Below are 9,920 nucleotides of genomic sequence, written 5' to 3' on the forward strand. Positions count from 1 at the left end.
AATAGATTGGTGAGTTTTTACGTATTTATACACATCAGCTTAAAAGAAATAATATTGAACAAGAGTCCGGACACAAAAGAAGATACCCTATATGATTCCATATATATGAAGTGCAAAATTAGGCAAAACTAATCCAGTGATTCTTAATGGAGGAGGGGTTACTGAGAAGGGACCTAAGGGAAATTTGGGGGATATAGGTAATTTATCTCTTGATCTGGGTGGAGGTTAGTCATGTGTGTAAAGATATAAATCCAAGCTGTTTGCTTACAATTTACATACTTTTCCATTTGTAGGTTATACTTCAATGGAAAACTGAAAACAAACAAAATTAATACACACCCACTGTGAAAAATGAATAAAGGACAGACAAGTCTGAAAAAACAAAACAAAACGCTCTGTATTCCCACCACTGGGAAATATTACCACTAACATCTTAGAGTGTATCCTTCCAGATCTTTTCCCAATAGCATTAACTTTTCATTAGCATTTCCTAAGAAAGGAATTTGGGACCTAGTACCAATGACTGGAGATGCTAATTTATTTAGGAGTCTGAATTTCCTGGACATGTCTGTCACTTACCCAGAAAGCCCTGACACAACTAGATTTAATTTAACCATTTTCAAGGAGCATGGAACAATTAACCGCAAATAAATGGAATTAAAATCAAATTGAATACAGCCTTTCAATGATATGACTTAGAATTTGATTTTAAGTACAGTAATGAATATAAAATGAAAGCTTTAGCGTGGAAGGCTAAAAGGGCTATTGAGCCTCCTGGGACCCGGAACGCCACCTACTGGTCATGATCTGCAATGACATCCCACCACCCCATTGCTTAAATGTGCAGCCTCCCTACTTACAAGTCTCAAATATGATACCGCCTTTTCTTATATGAATTTGTGTATCTCTCCCAAGAGCTTCCCATACACTTGCTCCCCTAATGAATTGCACAGTTCCTAGAAAATAATAGTTTAACAAATAATTTGTTGAATGAATGAAAGGATGGATGGATGAACATTCTTGTGCATCGTTGTGAAATGAAGGGATAATCTCTGCCCTACCTAGCTCACAAGATTTTTTAATTTTTTTAATAAAAATGATTTGATACACGCAGTGAAATGATTACCATAGTCAGGCTAATTAACATATCATCTCCTCAGTTATCAGTTTGTGATAAAGAGCACCTGAATTCTGTTCTCTTAGCGTATTTCCAATATTCAGAACAGTGCTGTTAGAATAGCCATCCTGCCAGACATTAGCTCTCTCGACTCATTCATCTCACATAACTACCACCTTGTATCCATTGACCAATGTCTCCCGATTTCCCCTACCTCCCCGCCCCTGGTATCTACCATTCTACTCTCTGCTTCTGTATATTTGACTATCTTAGAGCCCACATATGAGTAAGAGCAAGCAGTTTTTTCCTCTCCTCACAGGTTTTTTTGGAAGAGAGAATAAGACAACCACTGGGGGAGGCCAGATGAATGTGAGAGATTATTATGACAACCCAGCACCACAGGGTGGAGGAGTCCAGTGTGCCATGAGGCTGCAGAGACAAGTACTGCATTAAAAACAGAAAACTCAAATAAATGTGCAATGTCTTGGACCAGGCCCTTAACAGGTACCTGAAAGATGTTAGCACTTTCCCCTTTCCTCTTCCTCCTCACAGCCCAGCTCATGAATCCTTGCCATAGGACCTGAAGATCTAAGAATGGAGGTTTGTTCTTTCCTGGGCTTACTCAGAGGGGAAGTGATGTTCAATGTTTGTCTGCTGTTGGTTTTTGAAACAGGCCAGGGTCACTGTGCTTGCGGGTGTGAGCTGGCCCATCCAATCCCTCTCTGAGTTGGGAAAAGTGGTTTCTGAGACATCACTGTCAGGCTGCCTGATGGCGAGGTGCCCATCTGAGCGTGTCCAACATTGACAGAACTTGACAAGCATCAAGCCGACCTTGCTTTCAGATGTCTCACGGCAGGGGCTCTGGTCTGCAGAAAGGCAGCCTGATGCTGTTGAAAGGGTATGAACAAGGGGTCGGGAGGCTGGGCTCAGCCATCTACTAGCTAGGTGAACTGAAGCAAGTCGGCCTGCCCTTGCTGGTATAGAAGCCATCTCATTAGGATGGCAGAACAAGATTATGCTGGGAAAACATGGTAAACTAAAGCCCTGGACCCACGTTAATGGGTGGTTATTAATAAAACCCCAAATGAGCATCATGCCTGAGTGACCTGCATGAGCTCAATCTATAGGGAGTGTTACCTGCATTGACCTGGATGTGGCTTCTTCTTTCAGAATCCAGTCCTGTTTCAGCAGCTACACCACCATCTATGGCCCACTCACACCCACACCCATTGGCTTTTTTAATATGAACTGTGCCCCTTCAAGATCATCCACTCCTTATTTGGGCAATTGATTTTTTGAAACTAATCTTTTGTGTCACACTTACACCAGGTAAATTTCATCATATTGCTCTGGTCCATCTATATAGACTAGTAAAATATTTTTAATAGTCCTTTGACCATCTCTGTACAATCCCTGCATTTGTTCACTCGATATACAGTTACTGAGTTCCTGCTATTCCTCAGACACTGCACTAGGAACCAGGAGATTCAGAGGGCATATCTGACAGAGGGCGGCAAGCATCAGAGTAGAGGCTCAGAGAGCAAGGCATCCCTATGGCTGTCAGCGGCAGCAGGAAGGTTTCCCACTTCAGGAGATGTGGCAGAGGCCATGAGCCACGAGCCACTCACCTCTTCTTACTGAGCAAAACTATGGACTGTATTTTCCAGCCCCAACAATTTGTGTTGCGTCTACATGAATAACCTTATCTTTCCTCCTGGGCAGATAAAGAGATGAAGTCCACTGTGACAGGTTTCTCATGGTTTCTTCTGCTTTCTAGGCAAAGAAACCGCAGGTGGCAATAACTAGCTTGCTTTTATCTGTCTAACCTCATCGCCCCATCCTCATCCCCTGGCCAGCATGCACATTTATTCCACAAATACCGGTAGAGTTCCTACAATGGGCTCGTACTGTGTTGGGTACCATTGCATTCTCTTCAATCTTATGAGTTCAAAGTCTCCACACTGGGGGGCAGGTGCCGTCTCCAGGTGGGCAGAGCCCCTTCCCTGGCTCTTTCATCCCAGCCAATATCAAGGTCTGAGCTTCTGCATCCTCACACCTCTGGCTGGGTACTGCCAGGCACAATGGAAAGGTACCAAGGGAAGGAGGGAGGGGAGTCAAGCCACATCTTGTCTTCTGGGTCTCTTCACTAGCGGAGCGCTGGAGTGTGAAAACCTTGGAGTACGGATGGGGATACAGACTTGAGTCCCAGCTCTGCTACCAACTTTGTGACTTTAGATACGTCCTGTAAAACAAGCTGAGTAGCCCAGAAGGTCTTTGAGTTCCCCTTCAACTCTAATCTTCTGATCCTTTCTATGCTAATCTCTAATTCCTGGGTGAGCCCTCCACTCTCTCCTAACCTAGCTTTATTGAGGAATTTAAAAATTTCCAGAGAGGCAGAAGGAAGGGAAGTTCACCAGCCTTCCTTTTAACAAAACATCTGCTGGCAATAAGCAGCCCGAAGCTAAGCAACCACTGCTAAGGGTTATAACTTCAGAACACCCTAATATTCTTCCTTGCCCATGACCTGATTTCTTTTAGGCTCAGCCTAATCATGTCCAGACTCAGGCTCCATGCTAATTGTCAAGACCGGCTTGAATTATTCATGGAATGTCTATGCTGGAATGGTTTGGGAGACGTTCTTTGCAGATGGACTCATCCTTTCCCATCTTTAGGAACTCTTAATAATGAGTAGTTTGGATAGGCGAGTTCCTTCAGTTTCTTGGGCTTCCATTTCTTCACCTGTAAACAAGGCAGGCAGCTCTAGAATGGCTTTGGTTCTATGATTGCGGGTGCCACAGCCTGAGATTCCATATGCAGTTCACAACCAGCAGCAAACCACGTAGACCAAAAAAAAAAAAAAAAAAAAAAGGACGCCATCTGACGATTAAATGCAAAAGGAATTATGCAATTAGCAAAGGACGTTGATCACACAACATGTGAGTCTAATTGCAGCACATGCACATGTTTGCTAAATTAAATAAATATGGGTTTGCAGTTGCTCTGGCGCACAGATTGAGTTGTAAAGTTAAGGAAAATATGAAAGTTAATTATGAGATAGGAGTGATAAACAGAGGGTCTGCGCGCTAGGCCGATTAGGATTATTAAGCGAGTCATCGTCTCTCACCAAAAATGAAGGGTTAGAGGAGGCCCAGGCCCATCGTCTGCCTAGTGTGTCCTGAGGTTACCACGCTTCACAGGACATGGAAAACCTGCTTTATTTTTACATAGCCCCTATCACCTGTGGAACGCCAGCACTGGGGACTGGTTCCATTGGCTCATCAGCATGCCCAGTGCACACTGCTGAGGAGGCCAGGCTTCATGTACCGGCTCAGAGAAGAAGAGCTGGATCTTACTGGTTCTCAGACACTCCTGAGCCTGCCGCAGGTGATAACTCTAGAAGCCCATGAAGTACCTCTGCTAAGAATGCACCTATCAGCAGGCCGGGACCTCTCAGGGAGAGGTAGAGTCCTGGAGAGGCAGCCACAGTGAGAGCCGAGGTTTTGGAGACAGAATGCTAGGCTTTGAACCCTGGGTGCATCGCTGATTCTTTGACAAGTTTGCTCAGCTCACTGTGCCCTGGTTTCCTGATCTCTGTCATGGGGAAAATAATACCACCTTCCTCTTGGGGTAGTTGCAAAGATTAGAGGAATCATTATCTATAAAAGCACTGGGAAGACTGCCTGGCTTTGTAAACACTCAGTAAGTGACTTGTTTCTTCCTAGCTTACTTTTTTTTGTTAAATAGCCTATCAAATATCTACTCCACGGACATTAGATATGAAAGCACTTGGCCAATTTATACACAGTGATTCCTATACACGCCAAAAGGGTTTCAGCAAAAATGACACTAGATACAATCAATACACTCAATAAGTGACTTATTTCCCCCATTCATTAGATCATTCACTCAACCAAGTAAGGCCCCTGTGGGCAAGGCGCTATGCCAATGACAATGAACATGGGGTGGGGGTGCATTGGGGGAGCATACACTTAGGAGTTCCACCCTTACATTGGGATTAGGGAGGAATTGTTGGCACCCAACTAACTGCAGGGAGGCCACAGGTGAAGTGTACTGTTGAAGTGTTACTAAATGCTCAAGCGCCCTTGGTTCCTGCAAGACAACTGGAGGAAGTTTCATTCAAGACAGACCACTTCAGGTAGGTCATGAGATTTTAACAGATGGGAGGCTAGGTGGAAAGATGTATAACATTCTAGGCAGAGAATATGTCATGGACAAAGGTGCCGAGGTCAGAAAACCTCAGTCAACATCAAGTCATTGCAAGAAGTGATGAGTAAGGCAGGAAAGGAGCTTTGAGGAAAGTCGTGGCTGGGTCAGGTGGGGAGATCTTGATGCCAAAGCCCTGAGTATTGATTTTATCCTGTACACCACAAAGAGCCCTTGGGATGTTTTAAATGAAGCATTTTAGGAGAAAGCAGTGTCAAAGGAAGATGAATCTGGCAGGGTGAGCAGAAAGGATGGAAAAGGGAAAGACTGGTGACAATGGGAGCTGGGAGTCTACTGCAATAGTCCAAGTGTGCAGTCATAAGGATGAGAATGAAAACAAATGCAAGGGATGTTGAGAAAGACAAACTGACAGGACTCAGTGACCAAGAGTATGTGCAGAGCATGGATAGAGAGGAGGAGATAACTGTAAGGTTTTGAACTTGGGGAGCAAAGACAGAAAAGGAGGCTTGCTAGTCAAGCCAAGATTCTGATCCCCAGTTACCCAGCATATTATCCAAGCAAAGCTCTCCTGGTAGGAGGCAGTACAGAGTAGAAGTTCTGAACTCAGGATTGAGAATGACATCTAGAGGGTCCTTACTATGCTTCTTGCTAGTTGTGCTGCCCTCAGCCAGTGTGAACCTCCAGAGCTTTCCTCATTTGCAAAATACAGATTAAAAACCACCTACCTCTCAGGGGCACTGTGAAGATTGAAGGAAATAATATGATGATATTATGATAATGTAAAGCACCTGCAAAGTACCTGCCCCCACTAGGGACCTCTCAGTAAATGCTAAAGAAAAGAAACCCAATGCTGCAGAGTAGAGAATACAAAAAAATAAATAAATTTAAAAACTAAGCAACTTTGCACTAAAATTCCCCTGAACATGGTTTATTCACATTTTGATGACAGAAGCTCCTCCCAGATCCTGCAGAAGCACCAGCATCCTTTCACTATGCTAAAGCCCCAAAGAAGCCCTGGTCAGCACACACTCAGGTCAGAATAAAGACAAACCAGCTCACTGTATTGATTCTGACCCAGCAGGAGGGAGAGCAGTGAGCAACAATCCCGGATCCTGCTAATGGAATCAGACTATGAATTTGGGCAAATTTCTTCTCTGTTTTCAGCAAGGACCTCACCATTTCCTTCCCTCACTCACCTCTCAGGCAATGCCAGCTTTCATAGGCTTTTCCTGACTTCCTGTGGCAAAGGTTGTGGAGATGATCCCAGGGGCTGCTGACCAGTTGGCTGGTGTGTGTGTGTGTGTGTGTGTACTTCAAAAGCCTGTTGGCTGGTGTGTGTGTGTGTTTGTGTGTGTGTACTTCAAAAGCCTGTGGAACACAGGGGCTCAACCCCTGGACTAGGGGCTGGTGGGTGGGGGTAGGCCTGTCTGAAATGCTTGAGTCACACCTTGAGAGCAGCAGAACCAATGGCAAGAGGACAGATGAACCATCCCAGCTCTGGGAGCACTGTTATTTAGTCAACAAAAATTCAACATGCAAAAGCAAACTGGTTCTAGCAAGTGGGCCACTGGAGTTTGGAAATTCTAGATCTGAATCTTGGCCTGATCCGTTTTTCCATCACTGCGGAGCTCTGCTCACAGCTGACATCTCATTACAGGCAAAACTGCCCTTCAACCAAACCTCAGTTAGTTTTCAAAAATATCTAGGAACTCTCAGAGACAATATTTAAGGGTCCAGAAAGAAAAAAAGACAGTAATCTGTGAAGCGGCGGTTGAGCCCAATCTTCAAAGCCTGTGCTTCTTTCAATTTCCCAAGGAAGCTCAACATCAGCATAAAATTAAACACTGGGAGATTTAAGTAATTAAGTCTGCTCTCCCCTTATCAGAGGGGAGATAACTGCTGTTCAGAGGAGCTGGGTAACTTATTTAAGATCACACAGCACTTAGAAGCTCCTATTGTGGAAATCAATAAACTAGCAAGAGATTTCATTGTACTAATAAGACTATTTCTTTATAATCAAATAGCAATTGTTTTCAAACATCTTTTTTTACATACATTGCTTCTGTTGGTGCCATACAATCTATGAACTATTTATGTCACAAATATTACCAGCCCCTTTCACAGAGAAGGAAACTGAGGCTTAAAGAGGTAGGTGGTTTACGCTAGGTCACAGACCTAAAGGTGCCACAACCAAGGCTAGAACTGGAGTCCTTCTATTCTAAGCCAGTTGGCAAATTCCATGCCCAGGCCTAGGATTAGAATCAATAAGATGCATGCTGGGGGTAAAAAGACAGGAGAGCAAAGAGCAGGGCAGGCAATATGTACTAATAGAGCCAATAAACTAGATAGGAAACCTCAAATTATGATGTTCTTACTAATTCTAATAAGAGGTAAGAGTATGTTTGAGTATTTTTCCTCTTCAGAGTAGCTTTCTCAAGCATTTCTAGAAATTAAGTCCTAAAAAAAGGCCTCGAGTTGTAAGGCTTCCATGGACACTGGACCTGTCCCCCAACAGCTGAGCACTGAGCCAGCTGCACCTCCTGCAGGGGGCGGCGGGAGGTGGGGGAAGACGGTGGAAAGATGCAGACTCAGTTGGTCAGGAGGAACAGTTTCCTGGCCAAACCATCTGGTTACTGGTAATCTTTTTCCCCAGAGTAATTAAAACCAGAAAAAAAATGAATATTGCTTTGTCTGGATTTGCTTGAGTTATCATAATATGTATAATTGTTACCGAGTACTTACTGTAATATGCTAAACATGGTGCTAAGCACTTTATATCCATTATCTTATTCAATCCTCATAACAGCACTTCAGAGTGGGTACTTTGATCCCCATTTTAGGGAGGAGAGGAAAAAGTAAGGCTCAGAGAGGTTAAGTAATTTGCATAAGGTTACACAGCTGTAATGCTGAGGTGGGCTTTGACCCAAGGTCTATTTCACTCTGAATTTTTATCGGCATCCTGTCCCCTCTCAAGAAGATGCCTCTCCATTCTCCAGACCCTGAGTTTCACTAAGAATTAGCCATGGGTACTATTATCACAGATAATAATACAGATAGGGCATTATTATCACAATGACACCAAGGTAACCAGCCTCTAAAATTTTTGGTTAACAATTACTTTTCCCTTTTTTAATTAAAAAAAAAAGTCATTTCACATTATTCAAACTAACCTTAAAACAATTCTAAACTTTTTATTCCAAGGACTGAATTTGTAACCAAGTTTAGCTCTTTTTAAATGCACATGTAGAACTGTTTTATGGACAGATTCAAAGGCAATTACTCCAACCAATTTCCATACTGAAAAATACTGTGAACTTTTATTGAGCATTTGCAATTAAAACTGAGAGGACAGCTATCTACTTCTTTCAAAATATCCTAAGTATTTTGTCAACAAAATTAATGACGTACGTCCTAGCCAATCTCTGTCCTAAAAGATGAAGCAGTGCAGTGAGCCGTTAAACTCTACCATATGTCTGGGTATCATGGGGTATATGAGATCAAGTCAGATACCGAAAGCCGTGACTTTATGGGGAATTCACATGAGCTAATGAACTAGAAGAAAGGTACAAGAGGAAGAAGTGGGTTGTGAGAATGCTTGGTGAGTGCCTGTAACCCAAGGCAGGAGATGCACCCAGCCCAGCTTGGCTGATTAAGAGCCTGTTCTGATTTCCTGGCTCTCTTCTCCAAGACTTAGCAACTGAGAGCTGGCTGAGGTTTAACAAACCTATGTAATCTGACTTCAATGATCATTCCTGGAGAAACCGGGTCACCTCCAGGGACTCTGAAGCAGTAGTCTGAAAGACTCAGAAAAGCAGACAACCTGTCCAAATGAAGTCCATGTCCCTGAAAAAGAAAAAGAGAGAGAGAGAGAGAAAGAAGGATGTGAATAATGAAAGTTTGGTTTTGTCGCTGTGATCCAAGGTAGCCACTGGGTCCTAGAGCCCAGCACGGTCCCCAGGCTCAGAGCAAGTGACCCATACACGTGAGGTGAAAGAAGGAAAGGACAGAACTTGGGTTCCTAGGAAGAAAAATAACTATAGAAAACTTAAAAAAAAAAAGTAATACAGAGGTAGGACATGGAAAAAAGACGTTTGCTAAATTGAGGAGTGGCAGAGAAGTCTCATGTTTACAGGAAAAAAATAAGATGATGGTAGTAATAATAATAGCAGTTAACACTTTGTGCCAGACACTGTTCTACTGCTTGACTGTAAATTCCAGTAGGGCAAGGACTCGGCCTCTTTCACTCACCTGTTACACCAAGCACTTAATTCATTCAACCAACACTTATCAAGCCCCTGCTCTGGGCCGGACACTCAGCTGGGCACTGGGGGGAGAGAACTATAAGGAATTTCCTCTCTGTGACGTCCAGGAGCTCACAGCAGTGTATGTAACAGAGATGCACACACAGGGTTATGATCAGGACAGGGTGTGAGGAACCTGCCCAAAGGGGCTGGCACAGTTCCCCTTCCCTACTGGACTTCAAGCAAAGGGTAGCCATCCCTGATCAGGAAGGTTATGGGATTCCTGTCTTGACTGGGACTTTTCCATGTACTAAATTCCTGCGCCCAACTCCCAGTAATCTGTATATATTTTCAATATTCTGGAACCTGAAAAATGG

This window comes from Camelus ferus, chromosome 10 (genome assembly GCF_009834535.1).
Source record: "Camelus ferus isolate YT-003-E chromosome 10, BCGSAC_Cfer_1.0, whole genome shotgun sequence".
NCBI lineage: Eukaryota > Metazoa > Chordata > Mammalia > Artiodactyla > Camelidae > Camelus > Camelus ferus.